The following is a 27,988-nucleotide window of genomic DNA, read 5'->3' as shown; positions in this document are numbered from 1 at the left end:
AGTTCATCATGCTACTTTTATCTCTTTTAACCAAAATAAGGCAGAATGTTGGCCCGTTGTAACCTTTTGTTTGGCCCACCATGCCATCTGAGAGAAGAGTGAGAATAAAGGAGAGGGTTGGGGCGAAAGCTTTTAACACAGAGATCGTTGTTTCAAATGTGACCTGACCTTTTTTGTTTGTTTTATTACTGAGCTACAAAAAAAGCAAACAGAATTATTTTTATTAAATGAATAAAAAAAAAATGTTTTAATTAAATGTGGTAAATGAGTCAGATTTTTAAAAATGTAAATACTGTCACGCGAAGGACGCAGAAGCAAATCTAGGCAAAAACTAGTGTAATTCTGTTCTAATTCTTGTTTTGTATTTACTTTAATAAGTTCATTATTTATTCATTCATTCTCTTTTCGGCTTAGTCCCTATATTAACCCGGGGTCGCCACAGAGGAATGAACTGCCAACTTATCCAGCATGTTTTTATGCAGCGTATGCCCTTCCAGCTGTAACCCATCTCTGGGAAACAATAAGTTCATTATAAAATGTACAAATATATACTATGTGTTGGTTAATATAAAGCAAGTCATTTTTAAAATATAATTAAATAGATTAAGTATTTGCCCATGGTAACTATATTTACCTTCAGCCCATTGGCATCAAGTTTGGACAGCCCTGCTTTTAAGTGATCTTGAGCTACGCTTGTGTGACAATATGTGCAATTTCAGACTTCAAACACAGGGTGGCGCCATAGCTCAGTAATCCTGAAGTTATTTTCAGGATATATGGGTGAAAACATGATAAATAGTGCATAGTCACACCTTCATGAATAAATATCAGTGTTAATTATTGCTAACAATACAAAATAATTTGTAATATTTACAATAAAAAACAGGAGTGAGTATATATTTCATATCCTCCTGAGACCCAAAGAATTTTTTTTCTGTGATTTTTCTACATCCTATGGGTAAAAATTCTACAATTTAGAGTTTTTATATTTTGTTTTTATTTTTTATTTTACAGCATGTCCACTGTAGTGGACCACAGGACCATTTTAGTTTGAAACGACCGAAACTCACACAACAAAACAGGATATGGCTGTAAAGGGATATTAATCCTATATTAATGTAACAAAAACAAAACCAAAGCCATTTTTCCCCCTTTTGTATTGAAATTCCTGAAACAGTTTAGTCTGAAAGAAAGCCAAACTCAAAAGAAAAAAAAAAAAAAGAAGTGATGTTAATCCAAAACAAGTTTAACATAAAAGCGATTAAAAACTGTCTGATTGTCAGACTCTAAATCAGGGTCTTCCTCAACTACCATATAAAGAATCCTCTCTGCTTCAGCTCTGGCCCTACAACATGCAGTCATTATTTACATTAAGATGGTCCTGGTGTCCTATAGTGGACATCTAAAAAAGGAGGATATTTTGAAACACAAACACGTTAACAGCTTTGAAAACTAAATGTATTGTTCCTGACACTTTAATAAACAAATATATATTTAATAATAATAGTAAAAAAAAAAAAACACATTTAAAAAGCTCAATTGTACATGCCTCTCTCCTTCCCATAAGATGTGCTTTTTTGTATGTCGGCCATTTTGGATGCAGTGTAAGAAGTGGTTTCTAGCATGCCAGTCAATCAAATGACATATCATTAGAAAGCCCAGGATGTCTCCTGGACAGTACAACAGGACTTGACAGAGTTGGTCATAAAATTCAAAGAAAATTTATGAAAACACAATGTCCACCCTGCTGAAAAATCCAGCTTAAACCAGCCTAGGCTGGTTGGCTGGTTTTAGCTGGTCGACCAGGCTGGTTTTAGAGGGGTTTTGGCCACTTCCAGGCTGGTTTCCAGCCATTTCCAGCCTGGTCTTAGCTGGTCAGGCTGGGAGATGACCAGCTAAAACCAGCTTGACCAGCCCAGCCAAGCTGGGAGTCCAGCCAAAACCAGCTATATCCAGCTTAAACCAGGCTGGTCAAGCTGGTTTTAGTTGGATTTGGCTGGTAATTTTCCAGCCTGACCAGCTAAGAGCAGACTGGAAATGGCTGGAAACCAGCCTAGAAGTGGCCAAAACCCCTCTAAAACCAGGCTGGTCAACCAGCTAAAACCAGCCAACTAGCCTAGGCTGGTTTAAGCTGGATTTTTCAGCAGGGCACTACAGGGGACACATGTCATTGGGCGGGGTCTCAGGAGGATCTAGATCAGGGGTGTCAAACTTAATTCCTGGAGGGCCGAAGCCCTGCACAGTTTAATTCCAACCCTGCTCCAACACACTTACCTGTAGGTTTCAAACAAGCCTGAAGGACTCAATTAGTTTGATCAGGAGTGTTTAATTAGGGTTGGAACTAAACTGTGCAGAGCTGCGGCCCTTTTGGAACTGAGTTTGACACCTGTGATCTAGATGAAGTCAGAATTATTAGACCCCTGTATATTTTCCCCCGATTTCTGTTTAACAGAGAGAAAATATTTTCAACACATTTCTAAACATAATAGTTTTAATAACTCATTTCTACAAATTTCTTTTATCTTTGCCATGATGAAAGTAAATAATATTTTACTAGCTATTTTTCAAAACATTAGTATTCAGTTTAAAGTGCATTTAAAGGCTTAACTGGGTTAATTAGCCTTTAGTTTGGGTAATTAGGCAAGTTATTGTATAACAGTATTATGTTCTGTAGACAATCGAAAACAAATATAGCTTAAGGGGGCTAATAGTATTGACCTTAAAAAGATTTTTAAAAATTCAAAAACTGCTTTTATTCTAGCTTAAATAAATCAAATAAGACTTTCCCCAGAGGAAAAATATTATAGGAAATACTGTGAACAATTCCTTGCTTTGTTAAACATAATTTAGGAAATATTTGAAAAAGTATTTTATTATTCATATTCATAATGTTATTGATTATAATATTAATCATATTATTTTGACTTCAACTGTATATATACAAACTATACGTAAAATATATAAACTATAAACAATTAAATAGTTCAATTTCAGTATAATTCCTCTTTAATGAGTCAAATGTATGAATAAAAAAACACCCTAAAACATGGTGTAACATCAAACTGGTTTAATTGAAAACAAATCTTTTAATGATTATCAATGTATTACTACCATGCGTAAACAAAGTCCTGTGTCGTTGCGAAATCAAACTGTTAATTCTTTCAACAAATACATTTTAGAAATGCACATGTACACTGAATTTTCATTATATTCTTCAATACATCTTAAGGTACAACAACACACTGTAATATCAAGGAATCAAAGTCATGGCAACTGATAACATGGTATGCCAGCAATAGACATAATTACAATCTACTTTAAGGGCACCTATGATGGAAATCACCTTTTGTAAGCTGTTTGTAACAGAACTGTGTGTACACACTAAAAAACATTGAGTTATTTATGTAATCCAATGGTTGAGTTAAACATATTTGGAGCTTTGTTGGGTTATTTTTAACCTTTATTAGGTTATTTAATAGTAACTCAACCAGCTGGGTTAAATATTTGATGCTTTGTTGGGTTATTTAGAACCTTTATTTGGTAAGTTATATTATAACTCAACCAGTTGGGTTAGATTTCAATTTCAACAGTCTGCTGATTTAACGGACACAGAACAGCTGTATTCATATGCGTGTGTAATTTTGTTTTTGCGTTTAAAATTTAATCTCCAGCGCAATAATATTGTTTTTTTTAATCAAATTACACCTCCATGTTGTGTTTTTTATATCCGTTTCACCAGCACTTTCAATTATTGATGATACAGATGCGAACTTCATAGCCGATCTATTTTAAATGGATAAAAACGCTTTCTCTACCTCTACAGTCTCTACATCTCTACAGTTTTGTTTTAAGAAATGATACATATATTTAAGATATCCAGCCGTCATTCTCACCTTTAGGACACAGCGGAGACTTTTATTTATTTACACAGCCATAATTATGAAATGAATAGTAGTAATAGTAATACCAGAAGGGAATAAATAACATTTAATCAAAAGAACCCAATGTTGGGAAGGTGCTATATTAACCTATAGTTGGGTTATATGTTATGGTATTTTTAACCCAACTATTTTACCAGAGTAGGTATAGTGTGTCCACAGTCATATTGGGGTGATATGAACACAATAAGTCTCTTTTTTTATTTCCTGATGTTAAAATAGGATCCAAATCTCTCTCATTTTGAGGCCCACCACAACATGACATAGGAGTGTGGCAACAAAAACAGCTACATTGTGTTCAGAGCAGAAAAATCCAAACTTCTGAAAGGTCTAATAAATAATCTAATGTGTGTTTTGAGCTGACACTTTACAAGCACATACTGGAGACACAAAAGACTTATCTTAAATCTTGAAAAAGGGGTAAAATAGAAACCCTTTAAAGACATTTTTATCCTCAAAACGGCTACTAGTTTGTTGGCCATCAGTGAGTGTGTTGATGTTCACACAGACTGGAGTTGACTAATTTTAAGCATGAGAGTCTATTGTGCCTGTCACTCTTGTTGCAGCAGCAGTCATCTGAAACATTTTGAGCACACTGGCTTACACTCAGCGTTAGCACGTCTCTCTCACTAATAGTGCTCTTTGCGAACAGGCTTAACCAATAGCACATCTGCAGAAAAGTTTAAAACGCCGCTGACAAACACAATCGCCTGGTAGGAATGGGATTATTGGCCAGGTAATCCGGTAAAAGAACAAAGACGCCTGAAGGTAGGCACTGTTTATGTCTGTTATAGTATGCATCACAGGAGTTTGAGTTTTGATACTGAGACTTTATCTAGAGTGAGTTGTTTGTTAGACTTTAGACTTTGATTGTCTCTCTGGATTTCGCAGGATATTTTTCCGATTTTATGGCCTAAATTGGCTTATTTTATAGCAGCTTTTGAAATATTTTAAACAATATTAGTGCCATTTCTTGTGATTGTTATGAAAAAAATACACATTCAGAAAAACAACAACATTAGTTTTGGCCTATTTAATGAAAACGCAGAGAGAAACAAAGTTAGTAGCTCTTCTCCCTACTGGATCATACAGTGTGAAATCTGTGAAATTTCATTTAAATTAATTTTATTAGTTTTCAAATATTTTAAAAATATTTTAAAAATATTATTTTTAAAACTGCTAGTGTCTAAAGGGAATGGCGTGTTCACATTATTACCGCAACCGGCACTTCATATTTAGTAACGTCCCGTATCGATGTCGACAAGTTCAAGCAAAAGATCCGAACCCAAAACGATTCATTTATTTGACTCTGAGTCGACTATTTCGTTAAAGAATCAATAGTTTTAAACACGGTGCACTTTCAGATTTAAACCACAGCTGGATGTTTTCATTCACTTAGTGCTGTGTTAGCTCATTTTCATAAATTAATAATAGTGGATCTTTAATAGCCTGTGGTATCAACAATAATAAAAGATAAAGTAGCAATAAACTTTGTACAACTTTATGAAAACTATAACAATCATGTTTATGACAGATTTATGACAAGTTAGCTTCTCTTGGTAATGTCATGTTGTCATGACGAAGATGCCTACAGGTTTTGTTGTCCTGGATATGTCAAGTTGTCATGATTAGGACACTGACAGGTTATGATACTTTTGGTTATGTCAAGTCATTACAAAGACTTCATAAACAATACCACCTTTGCATTTAAAATGGCATAACTAAGCAAATGACACTTAATGTAACAGTTGTCCTAAGCATGCATAAAGTCTCCATGACATGCATATCATGACATGATTATAAAGATGTCACGACAGTCTTATGACAGTCTTATAAACACACTCTTCAAGAAAAGTGTTACCAAAAACTCTTTCTGGCATATTTTGGGTCAGAATAAAATATGTAAGTGCATGGCTATTATCCAGTCCATGGATACAAATATGTCACTTATTTACAAATCTGATGCAAATCTGCACAATTGACAAAATTTGCAGCCTCATCTGAATTTCACAGTATGTTCTTCATTTTGAATGCAATTTTGTGTTCACAGAAACACAAGATCCTGGAGGGACTGATAAATGGATTTGCTGTAGTGCGGCTACAGTTTGTGTAAGAGAACCAATAACTGTGTTTATCAGTAAACATCCACCGAAATTGAACTTCTAGCCTCAAGACACTGAGGCGTTATCCTTTTTTATAAGTCGAGTCTTGTTTGTTGATCAAAAACAGCTGGGATTGCTTGACTATTACAGCAGACCCTTCAAGCAACTCTTCATTTTCATTTGATTTGCATTCCTACATATTATTTTATCGAATCAAACAGATGTCTTGTTTTTCTTTGCTGTTGCTTTGGTATGTTTGGGTACAGATCATCCAGCTGTAGCAGCAGCGCTTTTAACATGACCTCTTGACCTGTATTTGATCAAGGCCCACCGGCTGACCTTCAAAACGAGCCTGCAGTCTCTTTGGTGCCGCTGTTTTCAGCTACTATATCAGATCCCCAGCCAGCAGGCAGCAAAGCCACATCCCATTATCACTTTGCACACATGGGATACAGAGACGCTTACTGAAGGGTGTCATACTGCTCATTCGTGCCGTCAGATTGGCTGTGAATCAGTGTAACTTTAAAGACAACAGATGCACAATTGGTGTAGATTTCAGCTGGGATGATGCACATGACCCTGGTAAACTGTTGAATAATATCAGTTTAGCGACTGCAGTGAAATGATTCAACGATAGATGGAAAGAACAGGAGAGGAAGATTTATTGATTTTACGTCTTCTGTATTATCATGATGTACCATGTTAAAAGCCTGAGACATCAGCAATAATGAAAGATAAAGTATTAATATAGTCTGTACCACTTTATGACAATCATGTTTATGACAGATTTATGACAATTGAGGTTGTCTTGGTAATGTCAAGCTGTCATGACCAAGACACTGACAGGTTATGATACATCTGGTTATGTCAAGTGGACATTAGTTGTCAAGTTGGCATTTGGCCTACATGTTTATGACGGATTTATGACAGTTGAGGTCTTGGTAATGTCAATTTTTCATGACCAAGACACCTTCAGGTTTTGTTCTTTACTTTATTTTACTTTGCTTTACTTTACTTTACTTTACTTCTTTACTTTACTTTATTGTCCACAAATGGAAATGTATCTTTGGCTTCACCACACAACCACATCAACATTCACATTACAGACATCACAGAAAAAAACAGGCAATACAAAACCTTCAATATAATCACATATAGCACATTAAAAACTCAATTTAAAACCCCAGACATACTTAGTACTCAGTATTTAAAATTCTAATGGCAAGGCACAAAGGACATTTGATACACATTTCTCTTTACTTGAGGTTGCCTAAAACGTCTTTTTGATGGCAAGAGCTGAAATGTTATATTTAAGGGATGGAAACAATCTTCAATAATGACATGTGCTTTCTGTTTAATTCTCATTAAATTAATTTCATTTGGCTGTCTTTGTGCTATACGTACAATTGCACTGGCAATTTTTACTACTCGACACAGTTTTTGCTTTTCCTTAATTGGCAACAGTCCATACCATGCAATCATGTTAAAACTCACAACACTTTCAACCAAGTTCTTGTATGTCATCTCCAGAACATCTTGACTCAAACCAAATTGTTGTAACCTCCTAATGAGATATAATCTCTGCATTGCTTTTTTTTAAATGTTTTAAACATCCAGCTGTCTCTATTTCATGATCCTCAAGGACCAGAGATTTCAGTCCTTGATTAATTACTAGTTTATTTCTGCTAAATAGCATCTCCAGTGAACTCTTTTCACACCAATTCTGAAGCAAATGTATATAATAAGGCCAACAAGTGCCATATCATATTGGTAATGTCTAGTCATGACTTATACTGACAGGTTATGATACATCTGGTTATGTCAAGTTGACATTAGTTGACAAGCTGGCACTTGGCCTGCATGTTTATGACAGATTTATGACAGTTGAGGTCTTGGTAATGTCAATTTGTCATGACAAAGACATCTACAAGTTTTGTTTCTTTGGTAGTGTCAAGTTTTCATGACTAAGGTAATGACAGGTTATGATACATCTGGTTATGTCAGGTTGATATTAGTTGACAAGTTGGCATTTGGCCAGCATGTTTATGACAGATTTATGACAGTTAAGGTCTTGGTAATGTCAATTTGTCATGACCAAAACACCTACAGTTTTTGTTTCCTTGGTAATGTCAAGTTGTCATGACTAAGATATTGACAGGTATGATACATCTGGTTATGTCAAGTTGACATTAGTTGAAAAGCTGGCACTTGGCCTGCATGTTTATGACAGATTTATGACAGTTGAGGTCTTGGTAATGTCAATTTGACAAAGACATCTACAAGTTTTGTTTCCTTGGTAATGTCAAGTTGTCATGACTAAGATACTGACAGCTTATGATACATCTGGTTATGTCAAGTTGACATTAGTTGACAAGCTGGCACTTGGCCTGCATGTTTATGACAGATTTATGACAGTTGGGTCTTGGTAATGTCAATTTGTCATGACAAAGACATCTACAAGTTTTGTTTCTTTGGTAGTGTCAAGTTGTCATGACTAAGATAATAAAAGGTTATGATACATCTGGTTATGTCAAGTTGACATTAGTTGACAAGCTGGCACTTGGCCTGCATGTTTATGACAGATTTATGACAGTTGAAGTCTTGGTAATGTCAATTTGTCATGATAAAGACATCTACAGGTTTTGTTTGCTTGGTAATGTCAAGTTGTTATGACTAAGATATTGACAGGTTATGATACATCTGGTTATGTCTAGTGGACATTAGTTGACAAGTTGGCATTTGGCCTGCATGTTTATGACAGATTTATGACAGTTAGGGTCTTGGTAATGTCAATTTGTCATGACAAAGACATCTACAAGTTTTGTTTCTTTGGTAGTGTCAAGTTGTCATGACTAAGATAATGACAGCTTATGATACATCTGGTTATGTCAAGTTGATATTAGTTGACAAGTTGGCATTTGGCCAGCATGTTTATGACAGATTTATGACAGTTGAGGTCTTGGTAATGTCAATTTGTCATGACCAAAACACCTACAGTTTTTGTTTCCTTGGTAATGTCAAGTTGTCATGACTAAGATAATGACAGGTTATGATACATCTGGTTATGTCAAGTTGACATTAGTTGACAAGCTGGCACTTGGCCTGCATGTTTATGACAGATTTATGACAGTTGAGGTCTTGGTAATGTCAATTTGTCATGACAAAGACATCTACAAGTTTTGTTTCTTTGGTAGTGTCAAGTTGTCATGACTAAGATAATGACAGCTTATGATACATCTGGTTATGTCAAGTTGATATTAGTTGACAAGTTGGCATTTGGCCAGCATGTTTATGACAGATTTATGACAGTTGAGGTCTTGGTAATGTCAATTTGTCATGACCAAAACACCTACAGTTTTTGTTTCCTTGGTAATGTCAAGTTGTCATGACTAAGATACTGACAGGTTATGATACATCTGGTTATGTCAAGTGGACATTAGTTGACAAGTTTTCAATTTGCTGCAGGCCAAATACCATACGTAAGCTATAGCTGTGCTGAGTCCTATTACACAGCTCTCTGTTGTAATTCTTGATTTTGATTGGTCAATCAAGGAATTTCAATGTATGCTATTTTTTAAACTGTTAAACTGATCTGTTTAAACACTCGATTCTGCATTAAATTAATTAAATTGCACAAGTAGTTCCAGTCAATTGTGCTCCCAGGTGACCTTCTTGCTGTGAGGCAACAATGCTGAACACTGAGCCACCGTGCCGCCCCATATTTTATATAAGCAAAAGTCAAATAAGAACTTGTATGTAATTGTATGAAGTTCTATATGGCAAGACAGAAACGAATATAGATACAGACAAAACAATAAACAGACAACATGATTGTCAAACAGATGAACAGACAGACTAACAAAACAAAATCAGTGTGCATCTAATACTAAAACATCCCTCATTCCTTAACAGAGCAGGATCGTGTGACAGAAAACACAGTGTGCTGCATCTTTAAGAGGTGCAAACCCCCAATATTGTGACCTTACCGTCCTCACCATAATAAAAAGTCATGCCGTGATCAGCTAAGCAAATTTAAATTAGCAGAGCCTTTTTATTACAGCCAACGCTTTGTCTGGATGGCACAGGCAGCTTTGAAGTGCCAGCTGATGCCGGCCAACAACACAAAGCTCATTCCCACACTTTGCTGCTTTACAGACATTTGAGGATAAAAGTCTATCTGTAAACGTCTGAACAAGGTTAAACAGCTAAAAATAACTCTTCACTTGTTGACAAGGTTATTTCTGACAGTCACGGTGCTGACAAGGAACACAAAAAATGACACTGTTTGAGATAGCACGAGGCTTTCAAACAACACAAGCTCGGCTCATATTGTTCTGCTTGTAGCTGGCGCTGTTATTGAGTTTTAAGCCGTGTAATTTTCCGTACCCCAGTGCATTCGCCAGCTCAAACGGAGACCCATTGATCAATGTAATGCTATAATTATTTTGACCTTGGGCCAAAATGTTGCAACATAAAAGGCTAAGTGTGCACTCAGTCAAAAATTTCCACCTGACCCGGCCGGGAGTTGCCAGTAGCAGTCCTTGAGGTGCTGACACACTACTATTTGCAGATATTTTGGGAAAAGCATGTCTACAGCTTGATAGTTGCAAAAGTTTCCAGATTCTGACAACAACAAAAAGCCCAGTGTGACACTATAGCACTATAAAAAAATATCTGTAAATTAACAATTTTTTGGGCGTCATGGTGGCACAGTGTGTAGCACGACACGACCGCCTCACAGCTGGAAGGTCGCTGGTTTGAGCCTAGGCTAAGTTGGCATTTCTGCGTGGAGTTTGCATGTTATTCCCATGTTCGTGTCGGTTTTCTCCGGCTGCTCCGGTTTTCCCCCACAAGTACAAAGACATGTGATTTTGGTGAATTGGGTAAGCTTAATTGTCCGTGGTGTATGTGTGTGAAAGAGAGTGTATGGATGTTTCCCAGTGATGGGTTGCGGCTGAAAGGGCATTGGGAAGCAGTGGTTTTAATGTGTCAAATTGTAAAAGTAGACTTAAAAAAAAAAAAATTATATATATATATATATATATATATATATATATATATATATATATATATATATATATATATATATATATATATATATCCTACTTAATAATAATAATAATTATTATTATTATTATTATATTATTATTATTATTATTATTAAGGCTTTTTTTCTTAATAAATAGCCTACTGTAAATTAGGCCTACAACTATTAATGATTTATATTTATATTTATATGATTTATATATATGAGATTAGAATACGTGTAAGCTAAGTGATTTTATATGGAATATTTTCAATAGTATTTGTAAATGAAACATTGGTCCTATGTGTTGGTCCTGTATGTGTCTTTACATATATTTCAATAAATATAGGAAACAATTGTTTTTTTACCAAAACTAAGATTTTTTTTAATGCATGTGTGCGTGTAAATCAAGTAAATTTGCACAAACTTTTTTTTTTTCTAAAGTAGTTGCTTCACCTCATTTAGAGTGTCATTATGGACATTTTATGTTAAAACTAACTTGGTTTAAATTATAGATATAGCGACATTATATAATAGCGACAAAGCAAGTACAGTTTTGAGAAAACACTCATCATTACATTGTTCTTTTAACAAACGATGCATCGTACTATGATAGTTGAGTACTATGAGAGTCACAGTATGTTGTTGTTTGGGAACCCCAGTTTGTTATTTGCCTAAATAATGACAATAGGCTAAAGTTTTTAAGTTTAAAACTTTAACAAATTCTTGTTATTTTCTAATGATATATGATGTAATAAATTTGTATTTTCAAAATATTTATTCATAATTCTTTATTCTAAATCTTTAGGAAATTTTTTGGTACGTTAAAAAGTGTAACAATCTGACAAGCTAATCCAGCTAAAAATAGTGCTTAATTTGCCCCTAAAATGCAGTACTAATCTCATAATTACATAGAAAATGAGGCGAATGACTGCAGAAAGGTCCACATTTTGAAAAAAAAAGAACCACCCCTTTCACCAGGCAAGTCTTTTAGTAGATATATGAGAGACTTGCTTTGTTTATCAAATAAGTGGTCTAATTGAATTTGCATTGTAAAAAATTTTTAAGTTAAAAATGTACTATTTTTAATTCATATATTAAGTTTTTAGTTATGATAAATACAAAATGATTTCACATAAGTTTGCAGATTTATTTATTTTTTCCACAAAATTCTGCACAGAAATAGCAAAAAATATAAGCAGATTCTGTCTGGCTCCAACTAATGGTTTATTTTGGAGTTTATTTACGCTTTTGGACTGCATTATGTTACCTCTAATCTCTTCTACAGAAGCTTTTTGATTTTTTTTTTTCTTTATTGACATTTTTAATAGTTTGAAGTGATATATTGCCTGGATCAGTGCTGTAAATTACAGTACAAACACCTGCTAATAAACTGCTAGTATTATTTTATGCTCTTAATTGATTCTATTTCAATTATTTATAATATAATATATTGTTTTAAACCTAATTAAATGTCAATAAAAGTCACTTTGTCAAACTGCATGGTTTAAATTTTTAACACTAAAAGTTCAAGTTCAAGAGATCAAGGTCCTGTAATGCCATTTATTACTGTAAACAAACTGTGAATCATGACATACAGTATGGATCCTGTTAATTAACGGATATTTTTTGCAGTGTGACATACTGTGACTTCCCAGAAATCCTGCGGGGGGTCTTATGAGACAGCAAGTGCACAGGCTTTATTTTTTCATCTTAGGTTACATGATCTGTGTGGATATGGCATCCTATAACTTGCTCAAAGCAGGTGAGCATTCTTTATAACATACGCACTTCTCACCTGCCGTGGTTTGTCCAGACATGAGGAGAATTTATTATTTTCAATAACACACAGATGGCTATACCTTCACCCAGTGTGATGAAGTGACCTTTACTGGGGTTGAAAGGGTTTTGAATGAAGACTGACTGCTAAAATAAACAGGATCGTTACATAACGTGATGCAGTCCGGTGGGCAGATATGAAGCACATTGGTGTTTGTTTTGCTCTTACGTGGGTTGAGAAAAGGATTCAGATTGGGGTTATGAACTTGTTGTTTGTTTGACATGTCAGCTGCAAACCTGTGTTTTTGTTGACACAAGGTTTTACACTAAAACCTAGGCAAACATTCATTCATTCATTCATTCATTTTTTTTTTCAGCTTAGTCCCTTTATTAATCTGGGGTCACCACAGCGGAATTAATCACCAATTTATCCAGCATATGTTTTGCGCTGCGGATGCCCTTCCAGCCACAACCCATCACTGGGAAACCCATACACACTCATTCACACACATACATACACAATAGACAATTTAGCCTACCCAGTTCACCTGTACCGCATGTCTTTGGACTGTGGGGGAAACCGGAGCACCCGGAGGAAACCCACGCGAATGCAGAGAGAACATGCACGTAAACTCCACACAGAGGCGCCAACTGAGCCGAGGCTCGAACCAGCAACCCAGCAACCTTCTTGCTATGGGGCGACAACACTACCTACTGCACCACTGCTTCGCCCCGCAATTATATATATATATATATATATATATATATATATATATATATATATATATATATATATATATATATTATATATACAAAGGGCCATTTTTGCAATATTTTAAATATTTGTTATATTTATATCTGTACAATTCAGATGTCTATATGGAAAATGTCTTTACTTCAGTCCATTTTTCAAATGTCTTCAATAGATTTAGACAATTGCACAGAAAAAGTGACAAGCTCAAAAAAAAGCAGCTCACACATTCTTCTAAATACTGTAGGTTTTACAAAAAGAAAGTCCGTGATTTTGTTTTGGAACAACATAAGTCTACAGCAGAATTGTACATTTTGGGTTGAACTTTCTTTTTCTCTGCTTTATGTTGTCCTTTCATGGCCAATCTAATGGATTGGTCTCGCTAAACCAGATTTTATAATATAAAAACTCTCTGAAGTCCAAAAACGGCCAGAGGACGAGTAGGACATCCACTGCAGAGCCACATTTGATCATAACACTGCGGGTTTGATGGCTTCGTACACAAACGTTCTGCACATAGTGGTGCTGAAACTAATTCAAAAAAATCCGGTGACACCTCAATGTGACGATTCTATTTTGAGCTTTAGCTTGATTGTTCAGAAAAATAGCAACTACTGACTGTAGACAAAGTCTGATATGAGTTCTGACCCGTATCACATCAGACAATCAAATCACACTGAAAACAATAAGTTACCTGAATGCTCTTTTCAGTTTTTTGTTAGTAAAATTTCAAATGCAAATTATAGATTTAAATAAACACAAACAAGCTTTTGCTAATGTCTGTTCAATAATTTACTCATCTGCCACAATATTGTCTTCAGTAGTGTTAATGTGAGGCATTTCTAAACAAATATTACTGATAATAATAACAACAACATTAATAGCAGTAAACAACAACATTATTGCAATAAAACATACATTTATTTAGTTAGAATTTTTACATCATGAAACGATTTGCATAGCAAGAAGTATCATTATAAGGCATACATTATAATATAGTTATAAATAAATAATACTTAACCAACAAAAAATAAAAAATAAAAAATAACTTATTGCAATGAGTAAATATACTTTTTTGTGCTAAAATTACATATAATGAAAATTACATATAATATTGATGATACACTACCTGACAATGTCTTGTCGCCTATCTAAGTTTTAGGAACAACAAATATTAACTTGACTTTTAGTTGATCAGTTGGTATCAGAAGCGGCTAATTTGAAATTGATAAAATGATAATATGATTATTGACATTCTCAATAATGTTTATGTCTGGTGACTGGGCTGGCCTATCCTGGAGCATCTTGACCTTTTTTGATTTCAGGAACTTTAATGTGGATACTGAAGTATTCATTTTTGTACCCCTTCCCCTTCCCCTTGGCTCTTAAAATCGAGTGTGAAGAGGAAGAGCTTCAAAATGTATCCCTAAGAATTGAGACAGCACTATAGCACCTACACATGTCATCATATGTCATCGCAATCTCATGCTTCCTAAGAGATCAGACGATCGTGAAAGGAGAATTTATTTTTTTCAATAACACACAGATAGCTATACCTTCACCCAGTCATTCCAGTTGCTTTATTTTTAGGTATTTATCTAAAATACCTAAAAACAGACAGATCGACTTAGAAATCACTTACCTGTTTAATAATGATATGATTTGGTCAGCTAAATTAGGGCTTATTATATGCATCTCTGTCGCTATTTTGTGGATAAACATCATCAACCGTCTTTGTTCAAAGAAAGGCTAATGGCCGCTCATGCGTTGTCTCTCAGAAATTATAAATATTAAACAATAGCAATATCCTTATAAATAAACTGCATAGTGGGCTGCACGGTGGCACAGTGGGTAGCACAATTCCCTCACAGCAAGAAGGTCGCTGGTTTTAGCCTCGGCTGGGTCAGTTGGCGTTTCTGTGTGGAGTTTGCATGTTCTCCCTGTGTTTGCATGGGTTTCCTCCGGGTGTTCCGAAGTCCGAAGACATGTGCTGTAGGTGAATTGGGTAAGCTAAATTGTTTATAATGTATGTGTGTGAATGAGTGTGTGTGGATGTTTTCCAGTGATGGGTTGCAGCTGGATCCTCTGCGTAAAACATATGATGGGATAAGTTGGCGATTCATTCCGCTGTGGTGACCACTGATTAATAAAGGTAATAAAGCTGAAAAGGAAATGAATGAATAAATAAACTGCATAGTTGCAATCTAAACAACTACTTTCTTGAAAAAAAAATCAAAATCAGCCCAAAATCAGCAACTTTTGTCAAACCGTAGAGTGTCCTCTGCTTGTTGCTTTAAGTAGGCGGAGTAATACACAAGGGTGCATATATTATAATGTACTAAATATTTCTTTCATTCCATAATGGACTTGAATGTGTTAAGGGGGTTTAATCGATTGACCATCCCGGTAAAAATGTTTGAGTATACAACAGCCACATGTGAGCGCAACACGGATCGAGCAATCAACCGTGAAACAAATGTCCTTTCAGTTCTTGGTTTTGTTCAAATTTAGCAGCATGACTTGTTTCCTGCGCTGGTGTCAGGGGCCGCGCTCTTTGATTTATCCCTGTTGTTTAGGTGTCATTACCCTGCGGCTGCGGCTGAGTGAGTGTGATTAACAGTCTGCTGACTGGATCTCTGACCAATGGCAGAGCTGGAAGAAAACAGCAAGTTTTACATTCACCAATTGATGGCTCCTGTCTGCTACACTCCGCTTTCTCACTCCAAACGCTATTGACAAACGAACGGAGTGACACGTCAATCTATCACAGTCAGACAGGCTGCTTTGTTAAATAATCTGCTGGCACAGTCAAGGCCTCGTTTAATGGCTGATGCTGAGCTCCACTGTTGTCATACTTGCAGAAGAAGCCTTTGTGATTTCAGGTACAGTGCCCCCTGAAAATACTGGCAAATATGAACAAAGGAGGTTGTGAGGAAATGTCATTGTTAAAGTTTTATTTAAAGCAAAAATGCAAATCAACCAGTAAAACTATGTGCGCAGGTGTATGTAGGATAAAAGCAGTTTAAAATGAAAAGGAAGGTCACAACAAATGTTGATAGAATACAGTTAAAGGCACTGTGTGTTATTTTCGCAAGCAAACAAAGACGTAGTTTGATGACAACCTGACTGAGTGTGGAATCATGGGCAACACAGGCTCATTTTGAAAACGGGGCCCTATATACGTTTCTGGAGATGGCAAATTATGTAGCCAGATATGGCTGCATTTCATCTTTAAAACAAACGCTACAGGGCAGTATGACGGTGTTCCATTTTGCGCTTACCAGCTAGCGGTTTACCTCCATATGGATGGCTTTCCCGCTGTTACCAGTTTGTCCAGTTAGCTCACCATGTACGTCAGCAGACTTGAGATAAAAAGAGAAGTTGACCACAACGACGGGGTGCAAGTCTTGTGAAGAAATGTTCTAGAAATCAGGTAAGACAAAAACAGAAGCTAAAAAAATAAAATAAACAAGTAAATAACAGGGTGAGAATGTGGTAAAATCTGAAAGCTTGGTAAAAATCAGGCAGGGCTTTTCGTTTTTTGGATTAATATTTAAAACTGCGAATTGGGTTTAGAGAAAGGAGTGGGCAGGTCAATCAGTCCTTATGAAAACACTATTGGTTGGGTTTAGGGAAGAAGGAGGGTGGGTCAGTCGATCAGTGAGTCATTCAGTCAGTCAACAGCGACCTCTGGGTGGATTTACACAAGAAGAGCAGGTGCAAATGGCAATCACTAGTGAAATTTGAGATCTCAAAAGTGTATACAATGACCTCTGGTGGATTCGTGAAAACCAAAACTAAAAAACAGCTTCTGGAACATATTTGGCGATCTCCAGAAATGTATATACAATTTTAGAACAAGCGTGAGTTGATAATGGAAATTGTCATCTACATTACATCCTTAGGATGTATACACTACATCTGGATGACAAAATTTGTTATCATTATAGAATGAATCTCAGAGTAAATCAGAGTAAAGTTAAAAGCTGTCAAAGTAAAACAAAAGCACAGACAAAAGAGAAAAAAGCATGATGCAGCATGAAAGTTGCTGAGATTTTTCCTGCCACAGTTCACCACTATTGGTTCTTTTGGTCATAATCATGTGGGAAAAAAGCAGAGCTGGTAAAACTTACCAGCCTTAAAAATACTAAAACTATCATACTTGAAACTTTTGACATGACTTACAGCAGGCATGTCCAAACTCGGTCTTGGAGGGCCAGTGTCCTGCAAAGTTTAGTTCCAACCCCAATCAGACACACCTGGGCTAGCTAATCAAGCTCCAACTAGGCTTTCTAGAAACATCCTTGCAGGTGTGTTGAGGCAAGTTGGAGCAGAAATCTCCAGGACAACGGCCCTCCAGGACCAAGTTTGAACACCCCTGATTTACAGTAAGTAAACAAAATGTATAACACTGTGAGTAGTGTTGTTTGGATATTTTCAACATAGGATCATTCTGAAAATGTAGCCCTATGTACATTTCTGGAGATTGTGAATTATGTAGCCAGAGCTACACACAGCTGCATTTCGTCTTTAAAACAAATGCTACGGGGCGGGATGACGCTGTTCTGCGTACCTTCGTGTGGACGGCTTTCCTGCTGATACCAGTTTGTCCAGTTAGCTCATACGTCAGTGGACTTGAGATGCAGGAGTTGACAACATAGTTCCAGAAAAATGATCCCAGAAAGCAGAAACTAAAAAATAAAATAAACAAGTAAATAACAAGGTGAAAATGTGGTTTAATCTAAAACGCTGTAAAAATCACGTGAAGGCATTTTTTTTACTGGATTGTGTTTTAAAACTGTTGGTTGGGTTCAGGGAAGTGGGTGGGCAGGTCAATTAGTGCTTTTGAAATCATTTTTGGTTGAGTTTAGGGAAGGAGGAGGGTGGGTCAGTCATTTTACGTGAAACAGCTGGCACGAATGGCACTTGCAAAGGAAATTTGAGAGTACAAAGTGGCCTCTGATGAATTTGCATAAACAGAGATGTAATTGACACTCTCCAGAAATGTATTTAGCAGTATGTTTTCAGAATGAGTCTAGGATAAAAGTGTGATTTGCAGCAAAGGGCTGATAAGCTTTAGAAAATGGAAGGTGGTCAACAGAAAATTGCAAAACATTGTAAATGTCCATTTCTACCACAAGGGCAATAATTAAGTCATTCAAGTAAACTAAATTAGCCTGAGATGGGACATGTTTACCTTACACCAACACACTATTAAGAAGATAAACAAAGTGGGAAAAATATCCAAGAATCAAAATTCTAAGTAATTTAGGTTATTTGATTTTTTTTACATATTTTTTTGGTCTTTGATTCAGAAAGTGTCCAAAACTACAATCTGACACCACATAATTAAAAAAAAAAAGTTATAAATAAAAAAATGGTTTCAAACTTAAGAATCTACATTTTGTTGCAAATGATCAAAAAAGTAAATATTAAAAACTTTTTATCCACAGTCTTCATTGCTCACATTAACTAAGGGTCCCATTATTAGTGGAGGGCACTATCCGCAGCGCCATAGAAAAACAGCTTGAAACACAGACGAAGGATTTATAGTCTTGATGTGGAAAAAGGAAATTAGCTTTGCTGGCCACTCTCTCAGTGCTGAGCAAATATTTGTAAGCCAACCTGAAGCTGCTATGTTTGGAGGTTGCTAAAGTGTGGCGTGATCAACTGTGATGAATTGTATTTGCTAAAGTAAGCAGGGAGATCAGAATAACACTGAATCCTGAACGCAACAATGTACAGTATGAGGAAAGATAGGCCGTGATGCACAACCGTTACTTTCTGATGTACAGAGTTTGTGCGAAAACCATTGATTTGTCTATCAGCGCTTGAGAGGGTGTGAGATGATGTGAGAACAGTGTGCATTAAGGAGCTTGGTATAGTATTTCTTGAGCTGACAGCATAATGACACAGAGGAAAAGAGCTACTGTGGGGAATGAAACATTGGCATTTACAAGAAATGTTAAAGGTTAAAAACCTATAGCAATATCAAGATGGGGGCAGCACGGTAGTTCAGTGGTTAGCACTGTTGCCTCACAGGTCGCTGGTTTAAGGGTGTTTCCATGTGGAGTTTGCATGTTCTCCTGTGTTCTCATGGGTTTTCTCTTGGTGTTCCCCCACAGTCCAAAGACATGCAATAGTTTAATTGAAAAATGTAAATTGGCTGTAGTGTACTTGTGTGAGCAGGAGAGTGTATGAATGTTTCCCAGTACTGGGTTGCAGCTGGAAGGGCATCCGCTGTGTAAGGGTGCTTCACATCTACACTTTTGTTTCGGAAGCTGTCTCATTTACCATGACGCATATGTGAAACCACCAATCGCTCTCGGATCAGCGCCAAATCAATCGCTCCGAGATCGCTTGTATGAGGTGGTCTCGGCTCGATTGAAACGAACTCTGGAGCGGATCGATTGCAGTGAGAAAGCGATCCGATCAGAGCGCGGTTATATCACTGTGTTTTATGTATATATGTAATAGGCATACGGCTATATGAAGAGAGAATTATGAGTAGGGCGGGAAGCTTCGCGAGTCTCCCGATGCCCGCAAACGAATGATAATCTCCCGGTAATCTCGCGTCTCCCTCCCGGTCCTCAAATAGGCTACATCTCGCACCCTTCTCACCTCTCCCCACCACATCTGCACTCACTCTTCAGACACATCACATGCACCTTGTCAAACACCACCAAACCACCGCCTCTCCTGACAGCTGAGCAGGACTCAAAATAAAATAAACCCTGACACAATGTGAGGAGAGTTTACTCGCACGTGACTTGTTTTAGCTCATTTGGTCCGATTATAAACTTTGCAGTGTGAAAGCGAACCGCTCAAAGAGCAAAGAGCAACAATGTCACATTTGTAATCTTTGTTTCGGAACAACTGAATGGATTCACAGGTGTGAAAGCACCCTAAGACAAATACTGGAAAAGTCTGTGGTTAATTCTGTTGTGGCGACCCCTGATAGATAAAGGGACTAAGCGGAAGAAAAATGAATGAATGACTATTAAGATGACTATCGGCATTTTGGGAAATTTTATTTTTGGGTTGGTAATGTTTTTAAAATGCTTAGCATGGCTGCATTTATTTGTTAAAATGAAAACAATTCAATCAATCAACACAGGCTCATTGGAAAAATGTGTCCAAGGATTCATTTCCGAGAACCGACAAATATGTGCCTCAGGGTACAGAATGGTTTCAACTTGTGTGTAACCGCTGACCGATTACCTGCATGTGGACAGCTTTTCAGCATGACTTGGTAGCTCATGGTGTCAGACTTGGGAAGCGAAGGAGACCGTGCTATGAGTCTGAAGAAGGATGGTTCAAGAAGGTGATAGAAAAAGGATAAAATGAGAAAGGTATTATGTACTTTTAATTAAGGGCTGTTTGCAGTACTATGTTTTGGGGGACTATGTTACAATATGTAAATGTAAAAGATGCCAAAGCGATAAAATATGTCTCATGTAAAAAAAAGAAATAAGTACAAGAAAATAATAAGCTTGTGCTTCATCCCACTCCATTATCAACCATGTTGAAATGTATTTTTTATTAAAGATATTTTATCCCTGCTGAAAAATCCATCTTGAACCAGCCTAAGCTGGTTGGCTGGTATTAGCTGTTTGACCAGCCAGGTTTACGAGGGGTTTTGGCCATTTCCAGGCTGGTTTCCAGACATTTCCTGTCACGTTATGCGTGATCAAAACAGGAAAAAAAAAGGTGTGGATCCAAGTGCAGATTTATTTACAGTGCATCAAACATAAAACAAGGTGTCGAGAATGCAAGGTACAAAGTAGCAAATAAACAACAAAACCAGAAACTAAATCAGAGACAAGGCTCAGGAATAACAAACTCAAACAACTAAACTTAACTAGAAAACAGACGAGACAAATAACACACAAACTAGACTAAGGCAAAATACAAGAACAAGATCAGAATAACAACTCGGAATACTAGGACTTACTGGATAAACTGGAACAAGAAAGACAACGACGCGATAACAAACAAGGGTGGAATGATGGAATATATAGTCCAGATAATCAACGGTAACACAGAACAGATGTGATGACAGGTCAGTGTATGTGTTCCGGTGTATGCGCGTGGTATGTATGGAATTGTAGTCTTTCTGGGACGCTGTAGTGCCTTCTGAGTCCTGATGCACTACAGCGCCCTCAGGTGGTCACTGACAGATGTGAGATTTCCAGCCTGATCTTAGCTGGTCAGGCTGGAAAATGACCAGCTAAAACCAACTAAAACCAGCTTGACCAGCCTGGTCAAGCTGGTTTTAGCTGGTCATCTCCCAGCCTGACCAGCTAAGATCAATGAAAATGGCCAAAACCCATCTAAAACCGGGCTGGCCAAACCAGCTAAAATCAGTCAACCAGCCTATGCTGGTTTAAGCTGTTTTTTTTTTTTTTCAGCAGAGATGTATGATATTTCTGTTGTAAAATAAATTAAATCAAATCAAATTGCAGTACAGTGAAATGAGTTTGGCTATTGTTATATGCTGCGGATTATTGATTTATGTTAACAAATCGTCACCTTAGAATTATAAGGTATCTAAAGGATTTTCAGATATTGAGCTACGAATGTTTTTGCATTCCATAGCAAACAGTATGTGTGAACCATTTGTTTTTTAATTAAAAGTCTTAAAATACAAACAACTTATAAAAAAACATCCCATAATGTAAATAAGTTGTCATTTAATAACAATATGTCCAACTCAATTTTGACAAAAAATGTCAGATAGAACTCTATAATTCTAAGATGACGAAATATAGATAATACTAATATTATGACGTTAAGAAATGAATCTATTTTAGTTCATCACAACATAAACACAGAGTATGAGCAATGAAAAATCCAATATTAACAGACACATGTGTAATCTCAGTTGATAATCATGCAGCCATCAGCCAACCACTTCATCAAGCTGATCTGTGTTTAAATCTGCAAATATCTTTAAGCACCTCCTTAATAAAATGCATGTTTTCTTAATTACACTTCTAACACTGTTCATCCAAATTCTGCTCTTCTTGAATCAGGACCCTAAAATAGCATCCAGCTGGTGTCACACTTGAAATACCACGTTCCTGAAGCGAGTAAGGCAGTTACTTGGATGTGTTTACTGGGGTAATAAATGTTATCATCTAGACACCATCTTTTCAACACGCGGCTCCACAAATGACCCGTTTGCCCTGTCGTGACACACAATAACAAAGACCCAGCTTCTGTCTTGTCCGCTCACCCTCGACCACACTTCTCAAGCCATATTTACAACCCCAGTCCGTCAAGCGTTGGATTCCAGTCAGCCCTCCTTCTTCACGCTCATACTTTTGAAGCTAATCGTGGCGACGATGGCTGTAAATTTCACAGCGTAAAATGTGAAGCATGTGTCTATATTGCTGTGGTGATGATGTCAGACTTCAGCTGCCGTAGAGCCTTAAAAGAGTCGCCGACCTTCTAACAGCAAAACACTCCAGGACAAGCTGTATTTACACACACGAGACGCCTCTGCTTCTTGACTTGTGGATATTGTTCAGTTGCTCAGGCATCAAATTTCAACACAGATAAAAGACTAAAAGTGCATTCAAGTTGCAAACATTTGTTTGCTATTAATAGTGAAATGTGCATTAATTTATTCTGGAGTGTTTCATGTTCCATTATACAACATTTTTTGTTAATTACATTTATGTTACATTACTGAGAAGTTAAAAATAATCTTGCTGTTTGAATGTGCAAGACTCGGATTTTGTTTTCTTTTCCTTTTGTGGTTGACAGTGCAAAAATAAATTGTTATAATTTTTAATTTGCTAATTTCAGCTTTAGGGGATCCCAGTAATGTGAAAATGGTCTATCAGTTTAATTTAATTTAATTTAATTTAATTTAATTTAATTTAATTTAATTTAATTTAATTTAATTTAATTTAATTTAATCATTCATTTTCTTTTCGGCTTAGTTCCTTTATTAATCCGGGGTCGCCACAGAGGAATGAACCACCAACTTATCCAGCATATTTTTATGCAGCGGATGCTCTTCCAGCCGCAACCGATCTCTGGAAAACATTCACACACACTCAATCATTTAGACAATTTAGCCTACCCAATTTACCTGTACCGCATGTCTTTGGACTGTGGGGGAAACCGGAGGAAACCCACGCGAACGCAGGGAGAACATGCAAACATGCAAACGCAAACTACTGCGCCACTGCGTCAGCTTAATTTAATTTATTTTAATTCATTCATTTTCTTTCGGCTTAATCAGGGATCACCACAGCGGAATAAACCGCCAACTTATCCAGCATATGTTTTACACAACGGATGCCCATTCAGCTGCAACCCAGTACTGGAAAACACCCATATACTCTCATTCACACACATACACTGAGGACAATTTAACTTTCCCATTCCAGGTGAGGCTCGAACCAGCAACCTTCTTGCTGTGGGCCGACATTGGTTCCCACTGTGCCACCTCGCTGCCTTTTATCTTTAATTTCATTCATTTTATTTTATTTATTTTTTTTTTTTTAAATTTCAGCTGAAATTTTCTCTGTAGTGAATAAAATACATTTGAATTAAATTTAAACGATTAAATCAAACTTACAGTCCAGAACACTTTTGGTGTTTACGTCAAATTAAATTAACAAATATGATTTTGTAAAAAAATAAATAAAAAAAACAGAAAGCAATTAATAAGCAAATGTTTCATGTAAAATGTAAAAATTAAATGGTAAAATATGAGAAATAATATGCTAGTCAGTACAACAAATGTATTTATGCTTAAATTAAATGCATTTAATTAATTGTACGTATGCATAAAACACACCATATCCCTATTAAAACCCAAAACCTTTCTTTTATATTTTGCTTACAGACTCCATTGCAAAAAGACTTTGAAACTATGTACATTGTTATATTTTTTTAATGTGTGATTATGTATACCTCTAAATATCTTATTTTATTTTATTCCTATTTTTCATTTTCTTCTCTATAATTTACTGTGATTATATATTTTCGCATTATTCATTGTAAAAAAGTTTGAAAAGTTCAAATTGACAAAAGTACAAATTATCTAAGTTTTGGCAGATTTTAAATGAATACAATCTTTAAAATTAAATAAAGGTCACTCACAATAATGAAAACTCAAAGTATCAATCTTAAAAGTCATTCTTAACAATGTAACATATACAGTATTATTATTATTTTATATCATAATAACTCTTAACTCTGAAATCAACTCTGAAAACTGGACTGACAGTTTCAATTTACTAGACCTTCTGTTAAGCTGCTTTGACACAATCTACATTGTAAAAAGGCAATAGAAATAAACCTGAATTGACTAATATCAAAATTATTATTAAATAACATTTACTTATATGTTAAATTTTAGCTTACAGATGTCTCAAAGACATCCAAATCATATTCACAGTCTCCAAAACAATCAGCATGAGCATCAACAGTGACAATTTCTGGATCGCTTTATTGGACTTGAAGCTCCGGGATTTTATTTTCTCTAATGATCTATGATGAGCGTCGAACGTACAATTGAAAACAACAACCGTGGCTGTTATCCAGCACAATTATGTGATGTGTCATGCAGGAAGGTCCGATTCTAATTTCCCAGAAAGGCACTCTCCAAATAAAGCTCATTTACCCCTGAACAGTTTTATTGACCCGATATAAAACATCTTTATATCCTTGCTAGTTCTTAATGTAAATGGTGAGGGAATTTCCTCAGGAGCCATTTATATGGGGTAAATTATTCATTCGGTTTTTATAAATAGACTTGGGTGCTTTGGATAGTCACCAAACCTTGTTTTAGCAAAGCAACACTTGTTATCTTGAAGCCTAGGTTTCCTATTGCATGGGTTTTTTGGATTCAGTTCACATATGTACACTTGAAGTCAGAATTATTAGCCCTCCCTTTGAATTTTTTTTTTTATAACTCCCAAATTATGTTTTACAAAGCGATGAAAATTTTCACAGTATGTCTGATAATATTTTTTCTTCTGGAGAAAGTCTTATTTGTTTTATTTCGACTAGAATAAAAGCAGCTATTATTTTTTTAAAACACCATTTTTAAGGACAAATTTATTAGCCCCTTTAAGCAAATGTTTTTCCGATAGTCTACAGAACAAACCACTGTTATACAATGACTTGCCTAATTACCCTTACCTGCCTAGTTAACCTAATTAACCAGGTTAAGTCTTTAAATGTCACTTTAAGCTGTATAAAAGTGTCTTAAAAATATCCAATAAAATATTATTTACTCTCATTATAGCAAAGATAAAATAAATCAGTTATTAGAAATTAGTTATTAAAACTATTACGATTAGAAATGTGCTGAAAAAAATCTTCTTTGTTAAACAGAAATTGGGGTAAAAACTATACAGGGGCTCTAATAATTCAGGGGGGCTAATAATTCTGACTTCAACTGTATGTCACAAATATACACAGTTTGAGAAGACGTATGATGTTTTTCATTATTAAGTTGGCTTCATCAATCACTCATGTCTATATGCGACTTTCTCTCCAGTTTGTCTTCACGCATTTGCATCTGCTGTGCAAAATAAAGCATTTTCCATATGCATGTGTTTGGATAAAGCTTGAATTGTGGCCAGCAGCACACAAACATTCTGATATAAAAACCTCATTAGAGTAATAGACCTGAAAATACTCCATTAAAAGGTAATTATGTTTGCTTGATGACAGGAGTAAATTAGCACAGAAAGAAACAGCTGTCAAGATCTGAAACAATAACTGAATAGGGTTTTTAGCACGGAAATTGATCTGTTCAGCTCTGTAAACGGTCACTGATTAACCAGTGGTGAGTTTTGTGTCATTGGATGACAATCCTTATTACGTTGACACTGACATAATGATCCCAATTCAAACACAGACACATAAAGCAATTCCAAAATTGTCAGCATGTTGTTGTTTTTTTAAACAAGTATTTGCAATTAAAATGAAGCTTTCATCATGATAATAAATTGATTTTGAAGCTATTACATTTACTTTCACTGTTTCATATTATTACAGTTTGTGGTTTGCTAGTCTTGAATTAAATCAAGAAACAAGCATTTAAAGGGACAGTTCCCCACCAAAATGAAATTTCTGTCATTGTTTACTGATATAATGTTATGATGTTCTTTAGGCATTACAGCTCTAAAGAACATTATAAATGATCTTAAATAAAACAAATACATTTATAGAGATGGTTTACAAGTATATAATCTCATTCACCAGGGAAACGGAGGCCACCTGAATGGTTTATGTGCACAATAAAGTGAACACAGCATGCCATATCATCTGATAATTGTTGGAAATAATCCCAAAGGGCAATTGACGGTGTAAAGAAACATTAACCAACACAAAAATGCGATGTATATGCCGAGTTCATCGGCTAATTAACCATAATCAGTAGAGGTGACGAGTCAGCGAGCAGCGAGACCTAGCTGTCACTCAAGTGACCACGCCCTTAATTATGCAGACTTAATAAAACTTAATAAAAATGAAACGGATGAGTTATAAAAAAAATCACCCCACTCACAGTCAGAGGCGAGTCGATGAATTGCAGTTTTAGTTACTTCCAAATTGGCTTCCCGAGGGAGAGCGGGAGGTTGCCGCTTGTTTTAAACAGGTTTGTGTTTCTTTCATCTGTTGAACACAAATAAAGATATAATGAATATAACGAAGATAAAGGCATTAACCCCTTTCTAACATACAGACCTTTCTGGATAATTACCAGCAATTATTTTTGCGGAAAGGTCTGTATGTGTGAGCAGGCCCTTTTTGAAAATACCGGTAAAATCGGTCCGGTTTTTTGCCGGAAAGAGAAGTTGTAACATTACCTGTAATTTGCCAGAATTATACCCTGTTAGAACATAGATGGAAGATTGCCGAAAAGAGCGCGTTCACGTCTGGAATGCGCTGATGTAAGACGTCTGCTTAAGCCAATCAGACCATTTTCATCTGCGCGGTTTATGAAAATAAAAGCCTTTGAATATTTTTCCAGACACAATGTTTCTATGTTCCTTCTGTTGCCAATTGTGTCACAAAAAATATCGATAAGATGCTTATGATAAGCCGTTGTTTGTTTACCTTCTGCTTCCTTCAGTTGTGTGACGCGTCACGCTTGCATGTGAAGCAGCCAATATTATGGATTCTGCTACATTCCTTCTTCCATGGACGAGGCGCCATGACAAAATTCATCCCGCCACGGCTACATTACAGCTGCTCATTCAAAACATTTTATTTTTAATAGCGGGTAATAATCGCCCCAAAACGTATTACAAGATTAGTGAATTATAACAGCGCAAACTTCTCTAAAACCGTAGTGCTGCATATTATTTGTTTACCTCGTTAAGGTTACGTACTGACTGGCTGACTGACAGGTGCGTGA

General features: G+C 36.0%; 1 protein-coding gene and 1 long non-coding RNA gene across 5 annotated transcripts in view; one reads left to right on the top strand and one right to left on the bottom strand.

The window, feature by feature from the left end:
- Window positions 1-4,540: 4,540 nt before the first annotated feature.
- The window catches only part of s100p (S100 calcium binding protein P), a 51,173-nt gene continuing 27,725 nt past the window's right edge, over window positions 4,541-27,988 (top strand). For 2 of the 4 annotated variants that reach the window (XM_087273300.1, XM_087273297.1), the window contains exons 1-2: window positions 4,541-4,706; window positions 5,989-6,047. The gene's annotated coding sequence lies outside the window, so the exon portion shown is untranslated. The remainder of the gene's footprint in view (window positions 4,707-5,988; window positions 6,048-27,988) is intronic. The other 2 variants (XM_087273301.1, XM_087273299.1) reach the window with 1 other exon arrangement.
- LOC141376539 (uncharacterized) overlaps window positions 14,503-27,988 on the bottom strand; it is a 52,492-nt gene continuing 39,006 nt past the window's right edge. The window contains exons 3-4 of the long non-coding RNA XR_015502360.1: window positions 18,170-18,287; window positions 14,503-16,499 (exon numbers count right to left, since the gene is read on the bottom strand). This is a non-coding gene — a long non-coding RNA (uncharacterized LOC141376539). The remainder of the gene's footprint in view (window positions 16,500-18,169; window positions 18,288-27,988) is intronic.

Source organism: Danio rerio, chromosome 11 (genome assembly GCF_052040795.2).
Source record: "Danio rerio strain M-AB ecotype USA chromosome 11, GRCz13ab, whole genome shotgun sequence".
NCBI lineage: Eukaryota > Metazoa > Chordata > Actinopteri > Cypriniformes > Danionidae > Danio > Danio rerio.
Note: the sequence above shows the minus strand (reverse complement) of the source record. Positions and strands in the feature narration are given on the sequence as shown.